Here is a 9625-nt window from a genome sequence, read left to right on the forward strand (position 1 = left end):
GTTTCGTGCGAATATGAATTTGACAATGAAAATACCCATATATGAACATGGAAAAGTGCCCGGTGTGCGCAGTCCTCCGAGATGGAAGCTTTTGAGTTTTACACGTATATAAAATAATGATACATAAGTATACGAAATCCTCGGTAATCCGGCCAATTTCCAAAGTTCTTCTTTCGGAAAAAGTAGGTCATGTATTTTGGTTAAATGTGTAAATTGAAGTTGTTTATTTGGAGAAAATCAGGCGTATGATAAAATACAACATCCACATCAGACAACTTCAAATCAAAATTATTTCTATTATGAATATGAAGGTGAAATAATTAGGACACAAGTGACAATGATTTAGATTTTAATTAATGTTATAATTACTATAATTCTTCTCCTTCTTCTTCTTATCAGTATACATTTTATAATCTTATAATAATAATTATAATAATGATTATTTATATTTTTTGTTGATTTTGAACTTCGAAAGTGGTTGAAAGCAATTGTATTTGCGACCTGTTGACCCAATGCATCAAGGCATTTCGACTTTCTTATCTTAGCTGAAAAATGCGCGGGAAAGAAGTGGGTGCGACATCGACAGAAAAGACATGCTCGTTTATTTAAATGCAATTGAAAGTCATTCTAGATTTATAAGGGATTAATGACAATAATATGGATTGTTCACCAGCTAAAACATTGATCAATATTAGTGCTTGTTGGTTATTTCGGTCGATCTTCTTAAGAGGTCTAGATCACTCAGGACCTCGTGCATTTGTATCTGTTCTTGTTGGTTAGGGCTTTCACTTTAAGACATTTATCACTTTTAACAAGTAGTGGTTAGTACAATGCAAAACCGTTTCACTTGTATTTTCAATATTAGTTTTGAATCACCAAAACAGTATGCATATCTGTCAATTTTAAATAATGGGCGTTTTGCTTTTAACTTGTCGGCAATCTTTTAAGTTCAATCTATGACTTCAAAAGCACGCGTGTTAACGTTGGCCGGAGCTATAACGGTAAAAACATGTGAGGAGCAATAATGGGGTGGTTTCACCTTATACGAGCTACTACATACAGTAACATATGAATAAATGTTCGAATTACGATCGTCGTGGTGAGTGTCGAAAATACGAACGCTCTATTATATCACAAAAATTATAATGTCATGAATTGCCACAGCCTACTCACTTGAAAAGCAAGTAAGTTATAAATGACATGCTCGTTTATTTAAATCCGCTTGGAAGCCATTTAAGATAAATAAGAGATTAATAACAATAATATAGATTGTTTAATAGCTAAAGTATCGATATGTCTTAGTGCTTGTTGGTTATTAATGCCGATCTTCTTTAGAGTTCTAGATGACTCAGGACCTGGTGTGTTTGTTTGTATATGTTTACGTTGGTTTTCACTTTTAGAAGTTTATAACTTTTTACATTAGTTTTTACAAGGCAAAACTGTTTCACTATTTGCAATATAAGTTTTGAATTGCCAAACAGTATACATATGTGTTAATCTTAAAATAATGAGCGTTTTGCATTTAACATGCCGGCAACGTTTTAAGTTTTATGACTTCCAAAGCGCGCGTGTGAACGTTCGCCGGAGCTTTTTAGGTTATTATGCGGGCAATTTTCGATTATAACATTTGTAGAACTATAATGTTCTCTGTATAAAATAAAATTTTATACAAAGTTTATACAAGACTATCAGTGCTATAAGTGATATGTGTTATGGGAAATAAAAAGAAGCGAGATCGGGACAGTAATGGCAGTGAAAGTGAAAAGTTGAATAAAAACAAGAAATTAATCAATGTGAAAACAAGAGGCTCGTCCGAGGAGACCAATATCGTGGTGAGTGAACTTCTCTGCGAAACAAACTCTATCTTATTTGGTGATAACAGATTCCAATTGCTAGACAGTGATGTTTTTGTAGACAGTAGTGAGAGTAGTGAGACTGACGTAAGACCTTTAGATCAAAATATGGAGGCGCAAGGGCGACCGGAAATGTCTAATACTAGTAATACTAGTATCGAAATACTGGAGTTTCTCAAACGAATTGATGGCCGACTAGTTAATGTTGAAAAGAGGCTTGATTCCCTAATGGGGTTAGAGAAAAAGGTTGACAATTTTGATATGGAGCTCAAAAAGCTGAGGACTGCATTTGAGGATAGGAACCGGAAATTAAAAGAAAGGATTTCAAAGGTGGAAGAGAAAGCTGAGTCCGCGGACTTTTGCTTAGGTATGGCGAATAGTAAAATGGTTGAGCTAGAGAAAACCAATGTCAGACTGATAGAGAAAAAGACTTATCTACAGTCACACTCCATGCGGAACAATCTGGTGTTTAGTGGTATTGCGGAAAGTACAAACGAAGGGCAAGAAGACGTAGAAACCAAGGTGAGAGGCTTTATCCATGAAAAAATGAGGATCGCAAAGGACATTGTCGACAAAATAAGCTTCGAGAGAGTGCACAGAATGGGGCCTAAGCGTGAAGGTGAAAGTAGACCCAGGAGTATTGTGGCAAAGTTTACTCTGTTTAAGGAGAGAGAGCTTGTACGACACCAGGGGAGCGTGCTCAAGGGTACCCCGTTTTGCGTGAACGAGCAGTTCCCAAAGGAAGTGTCCGACAAACGCAGAAAGTTGGTGCCACGAATGAAAGAAGCCCGCAGTCAAGGTAAAAAGGCATGGATTGCGTACGACACACTGTTTGTCGACGGGAAGCCAGTTCGGGACTAGGAGTGCGTCGGGGATGAGCTGCGCGTACTATCATGGAACGTACATGAACTTACTGCTTTGAAACGAGACATCGTTGATTTTATTAATATTGTTGCTAAACATGACATAATTTTTCTATACGAAACGTGGACTTCCGACTCTAGTGTCGTTGATATACCCGGCTATAAATCTTTTAATTTCTACAGAAAATTCCAGCATCGAAACGCGAAGCGCGCGAGTGGTGGAACTGTTATCTATATAAAAGATTCTATTTCTAATGGTGTTGAAATTATTCGTAACTATCTGGACACTGTTAAATGGATTAAATTGGATAAAAATGTTTTTCATATGGACAAAGATGCTTATGTATGTGGTGTTTACGTATGGGGTGAAGATTCTCCAGCGTACAATATTTTTTAATGTTGATATATTTGACGTTTTAGAATCAGATATTAATTTATACGACACATTGGGATATATTTATATAGTTGGAGATTTTAATAGCCGTGTAGGCTCTAAATGTGATTATATTATGCATGATAAAATGACTGATTGCATTGATGATTACGCTTATATTCCAGATGAACCACTGTACCGGGCCTCACCCGATAATATTGTAAACAGTCATGGTGTTAAACTTATCGACCTTTGTCAATCAACCAGTTTACGCATTCTTAACGGTAGATTGCCCGACACTGACAAGTTCACATTTATAACGCAACAAGGCGCGTCGCTAATTGATTATCTGCTCACAAAAGAAAGCAATTTTTCACGAATCAATAGTTTTACGGTTGAAAATCTTAACGTTTATAGCGACCATACACCAATAAGTTTTGCGATACATGCCAATTTTGATTATCCGGAAGGGATAAATGAAAATTATGTGAAAATACAATAGGATGTATCTAAACGGGATAAATTCAGAAGTGCTATTATTAGTCGACTAACCGAACTTAATAACTTGACATGTAGTCATAGTAGTAATCTACAAAACAGGGAGTCTATAAATACCCTGCTTAACTCTTTTACAACAATTATGCGTGAAGTAGCCGATCCGTTGTTTTTAAACCATTCCTCGCATAAGAATGTTTCTTATAATGATGCAGCACATGTTAAGCATGCTGACTGGTTCGATAATGAATGTGTTCAAGCTAAAAATATATATTTACAAGCGCTGCGAAATTTTAATTTCTGCAAAACAACAGAGAGTAGGCATTTACTTTGCGCACAAAAAGCAAATTATAAATCTTTAATAAATAAAAAGAAACGGTTGTTTGAAAATAATAAGCTTTGCGAGTTAGAGAAATTAAAGCACGCTAAACCTCGAGAGTTTTGGAAGCATTTTAAAAATAATAAGAGTAGAAAGAGTAACAACATTTCTAATGATGATTTCTTTAACTTTTTCTCTACACTAAGTAATGATATTTCGCAGTGCTTAAATGAGGAGGCTGAGCAATTTTGTCGCACAAATGATTTTAATAACTGTGATGTCCCGTTTCCGGAACTTGATAAACCAATCACCACTGACGAAATTGTAAATGCCGTTATGTTTTTGAAATCGCGCAAAGCATGTGGATATGATAATCTGCTTAATGAGTATTTCATGGAAAGCGTTGATATTTTAGGATCACATTTGTGTGATATATTTAATGCTATTTTAAACTCTGGGTATTTTCCCGATAAGTGGACCGAGGGGGTAATTGTACCTATACATAAAAAGGGGGATACGGAAAATGCTGGTAACTACCGAGGTGTAACACTTTTAAGCTGTTTGGCTAAATTATTTACAACTGTAATAAACAAGCGCGTTGAATCTTTTTGTAACGACAATAATAGTATTTCGGACGCTCAGTTCGGATTTCGGAAGGGAAGATCAACAGTTGATGCCGTTTTTATACTCTTGTCGGTCATTCAAAAAATTCTTAACCAAAATAAACGTCTTTATGTTATTTTTGTCGATATGTTTAAATTCTTTGACTCAATCTACCGGAATGCCGTTTGGTTAAAAATGTACAAATCCGGAATTCAAGGTAAATTGTTAAGAAGCATACGATATATGTATCAGAAAGTAAAATCTTGTGTAAAATCATGTAGCACCTATTCCGATTTTTTTGAATATGCAGTTGGCCTGAGGCAAGGTGAGGTACTCTCGCCGATTTTGTTTTCATTCTTTGTTAATGACCTTGAACTTTATTTGCAAAATGAACCTAATTCTGGTTTATTAATAGACGATATTGTGTTAATGCTTTTACTTTTTGCAGATGATATGGCAATTTTTGCGAAATCGCCAGAGGAATTACAAACCAATATAAATCTTTTGCACTCATATTGTAAAACATGGGGACTTATTGTAAACACAGACAAAACAAAAATTATGGTTTTCAGAAAGAGGGGCAGACTGTTAGCTAATGAAAAATGGAGCTACGATGGGAAAGAATTAATGGTTGTAGACGATTTTAATTATCTTGGTACTGTTTTCAACTACACTGGGAATTTTAAGCTGAATCAAGAATATTTAGCAGGTAAAGCTATTAAGGCATTGAATATACTACTGCAACATTGTAAAAAGTACGAACTGAAGCCAAAGATATTGTGTCAACTCTTTGATTCATTGGTTGGTTCTATACTTAACTATTCAGCAGAGGTATGGGGATTTAAACAATCAAAAGAACTAGAGAGAATTCACCTTAAATTTTGCAAACGTATTTTAAAACTTAAAACTAATACATCTAATGCGGGCGTATATGGGGAATTAGGTCGGTACCCTCTGTTCATTTCTAGGTATCTAAACATTATTAAATACTGGAGTAAAATTATACAAACGGATAATATTATTATTAAAAAGGTTTATGAGCAAGCCAAGGAAGATTGTAACAATGGTTTTACAAATTGGGTTTCTAATGTAAAGTTATTGCTGAATAATTATGGTTTCTCTTATATCTTCGAAGATGCTGACAATGTCGATTTTAAATCTTTTATCAGCATTTTCAAACAACGTGTCATAGACAATTTCATTCAGGAATGGTCCCAGAGCATGCAGACAAACCATGTTCTTACTAAGTATGTCCTCTTTAAAAACATTTTCAACTACGAATCATACCTAGATTTACTACCAAGCAGCCTTAGAATGTTCTTTTGTAGACTAAGACTTTCGGTCCACCCCCTAAGAATACAAACGGGTAGATATGGTAGAAATAGAATTGATAGGGATCAGCGTTACTGTTTATTTTGTAATTCACAAGATATTGAAGATGAATATCATTTCATGCTTATATGTCCATTCTTAGATGAGATTCGCAAAAAATATGTACCAAAGTACTATTACCAACGCCCATCGATGTTTAAATTTTTGGAAATGTTGGGCATCGATAACAAGACCAAATTAATTAAAATTTCTATTTTTATTAAATACGCATTAAATAAAAGAAACACATTGTTAAATGTAAGTTCATTCCTCTTAAATAATGAAACTTAAAAATTCTGAACTAACACAATTTATTTGATTAAAATATTCAAATGTTATATTTTTTATAGTAAAGACCAGGTATACCGTATGTACTTTGGTACACACCGTATGTGCTGAAATAATATATTATATGTAGTAATGTACTTTATTGTATACCGTATGTACTAAAACTATGTATTATATGATTAACGTGACATTAATCTAAATCATGATTTGTTTTTTGTTATACTGACTATGTATATTGTGCAAGTCAAAACAAAACATATGTTCTGTTCTGTTCTGTTCTGTTCGTGCTATAAATGCTACTACGCATAAAAACATATTAATTAATGTTGTAATTACCATCGTTATTGTGAATGCCGAAAATCGTAACGCTATTTGTATATCACAAAGAATATAATGTTATAAATTGCCTAAAGCGAGGCTTACACAAAATAAGAAAGCAAGTTAGTAACTGCAAGTCAGTAACGTTTCAATCAGTGTTCGAATGCGTAGAGAGCAAACATAATTTTGTTCAAGCTCGTGAATTTGTTATTTTGCTTTGCAATTAATTCATTTTAAATCATTCAATTTTCTTTCGATTTTCCGCTTAGCCTGGAATGCAATTTTAAATTTCATTATCCCTGGTGTTGTTGAATTTAACAAAGTAACATTAAACCCCATCTCATTAGATCAACCGTCCCAATGATATAAGTGTCATCTTCCTTGGATATTCCCCTTTTTGACATTTAATTTAACTGGAGTGCTATGAGGTTAATGTTTGTTCACAAGTACGTGCTTGTTTACCCCCGCCCCCCCACACACACTTCTCCCTTCTTAAGGTCGCATTGAGTATTCATATGCGTTGACCCCATTTGTAATATTGTTTTATGTTATATGTTGTGCTTTTTTACGTACTAACCGTCTTTCTTCAGTCTAAGCTGGCAAGTGATAGAAAGTTGAAATTATTTGAAGGTCTCCACATAACTAATGGGCGAGCTTGAAAAAAAATGTTTGCTCTTAACGCATGCGCACACAGATTGAAATGTTATTGACTGAGTGTAATTAACTAACTTGTCTAAAATGTTATGCTTTGCAATTTATACCAGTATGAATTTGTGACATTAAAATAGCGTTCGTAGTATGGACATTCATGATGATGGTTATTGTAGAAAAATATAAGTCTGCCAGCTTTGTAATGGATTTTAATGAACAGCCATGCCATTTCTGTGAAGGGCGCACCTTCTAGCTACCCATGCCTTTGTCAGTTAAGAAAAGAAATATGAGGTGCGTTGGTGAACTGTCAATTCCCAGAAGACGACAAAACACGATACGTTTATTAAATTTTTATTGATAAACATATATCTTTGCTACATTATCGCATACTGTTATATAGAAAAAAGAATTACAGGGAACATGCTTGTAAAATTAATATCCGCTGATCGTTGTAGTCTATTTTCCACCACCACCACCGCCGCCGCCACCACCACCGCCGCCGCCGCCACCGCCGCCACCGCCGCCGCCTCCGCCCCCTCCGCCTCCTCCGCCTCCTCCGCCGCCGCCGCCACCACCCCCGCCGCCACCACCGCCGCCGCCCCAAAGTAAATCGATGGCACGACCGTCGCTACTGCCGTCTGGAATATGTTTTCCATGTACTTTTTGTCCAATAACGTTTGATTTATAGATCATTGACATAACAAGTATAGCACAACATTGAGTAAAACGTTTCACTTTAAAGAAATAATAATACATTAAAACACCCTAAACTTCTTTTTAATTACTGTATTACTATTTAAAAAACAAGGTTTTGAGATTGTTCATTACGTGTATTCGAATCAAAATTATTTGCTGAAAACTAATTAATTGCAATATGAACTTTTATTAAAATGTCAGTTTTTTTTTTAATTTACACAAATAATTGTGGTCGGGGTAGTTACAAACCCGACCCAAATCATGAAAAGATCTTAAAAAGAACAACAACAATGGAACGTGTTATTTACCTGATAGATCTAATGGTAAGGCGGCAGCCATTGTCACCAAAAGAAATAATGTCAGAAGTGTTGTATGCTTCATCTTGATATCTGTAAGGATAACAAACTTATGAGATGAGATCAATTTAACGTGTTTAAAACACAAAATATACATATTTATGAAGTTTTATTTCAAAATTATTAACAAAAACAGTGCATATTACCGGGTTCGCAGTAAAAGATTCAACGATCGGAATAGAAAATGTTAAACATTAAATACTAACGAGTTACAATATTAATAAAGAATTGATGCACATATATCATTAGTATATTGTTACATGGAAAACATTTAATATTGCATTACATTCGTGTGGATTAATCTACTATAAAAGACATGCTTAATACATTTGTATAAACAAAATAATTAGATTGTTGAAACGGTAGACATAAAATTATTACTATAAACCATATCACGAACATTATTAAAGAATAAACAATTGATCTACATTTTGAACAAGTCGATTATATGCGGCTATCGATAAAATGTTTCATTTCAATCAAAAACAGCCTACCTGTGTATCTGTCGATTCGTCGGTATGGAGTAGAACTAGATTGATGTTACGTTTTATACTACGCAAAAGCGTTGCGAAGAAAACCGTTGCCCAATTGGCAATCGGGAGTTGCATCCTGTTTTCACTTGATAATCCAAAGATGATATTCAGTTTCAAAACAAGTATTAAACAAATACCAGCATCGCGTCAAATATTCTAAGAAAAGCCACAGCCTCCTTGTTTAACAAACGTCAACTCACATATTAACCACTCTTTCCAAATCACGACAACATGTTGTTTAACTTCAGGCGCGCTTTTAAATTCGTAGTAATTCTACATCCTTCATTTTTTAATTTGTACCAGTGCGTTCACGTCGCTTGCTTTTTACGTAACGTAAGCGGAGACGTCGACGTACGATAACGTTTACTATTGTGACAGATCGCGACTTGTACCTCTGAGAAAAACTACACGTTTCAATTGCATGAGCGCACAATGTTATTTCGTGATTGCTAGCACAAGTGGTTCTATTGTACGGAAATCAGAACAACAAAGTTTGTTAATAATTTGATAAAATGCTCTTGAAACAATTATGTTTTCTTTCGTCATGTACAATGCAGAAATTCGTTTTGCATCAACATAACCCTTTGCAAAACATGTTTCGCGGTAAATATTTTGTAATTACGTTTAGATGTTAACAGACAGACCACAAAAACATATTAATTAAATTTAAATTTTAACAGGAAGTAATGGACAAATGTTTATCCCACTTTTACAGCGAATGCGGTTGATTAAAGCCCCGTTGATTAAATGTCTGCTCTAAACAACGGCACGTGTCGAATAGGGACTACTGTTTTCCCACACACTTTGTCACCTGTATTTTTCCGTAGAGTCTAGAATGGAACCAATTTTTTGTAATGTTGGATACAACTAAGGTTTGCCGTAAAGGGTTAGGTTGGATCCGGTTGG

General features: G+C 34.8%; 1 long non-coding RNA gene across 1 annotated transcript; it reads right to left on the minus strand.

The window, feature by feature from the left end:
• Positions 1-7712: 7712 nt before the first annotated feature.
• Positions 7713-8985, minus strand: LOC127844245 (uncharacterized). Its single transcript, XR_008032641.1, has 3 exons — positions 8681-8985; positions 8139-8219; positions 7713-7772 (listed from the first exon to the last, which is right to left on the minus strand). It is a non-coding gene; the product is annotated as an uncharacterized LOC127844245 (long non-coding RNA).
• Between the last annotated feature and the right edge of the window lie 640 nt (positions 8986-9625).

The sequence above is a fragment of the Dreissena polymorpha genome, chromosome 9 (assembly GCF_020536995.1).
Source record: "Dreissena polymorpha isolate Duluth1 chromosome 9, UMN_Dpol_1.0, whole genome shotgun sequence".
In the NCBI taxonomy this organism is placed as follows: domain Eukaryota; kingdom Metazoa; phylum Mollusca; class Bivalvia; order Myida; family Dreissenidae; genus Dreissena; species Dreissena polymorpha.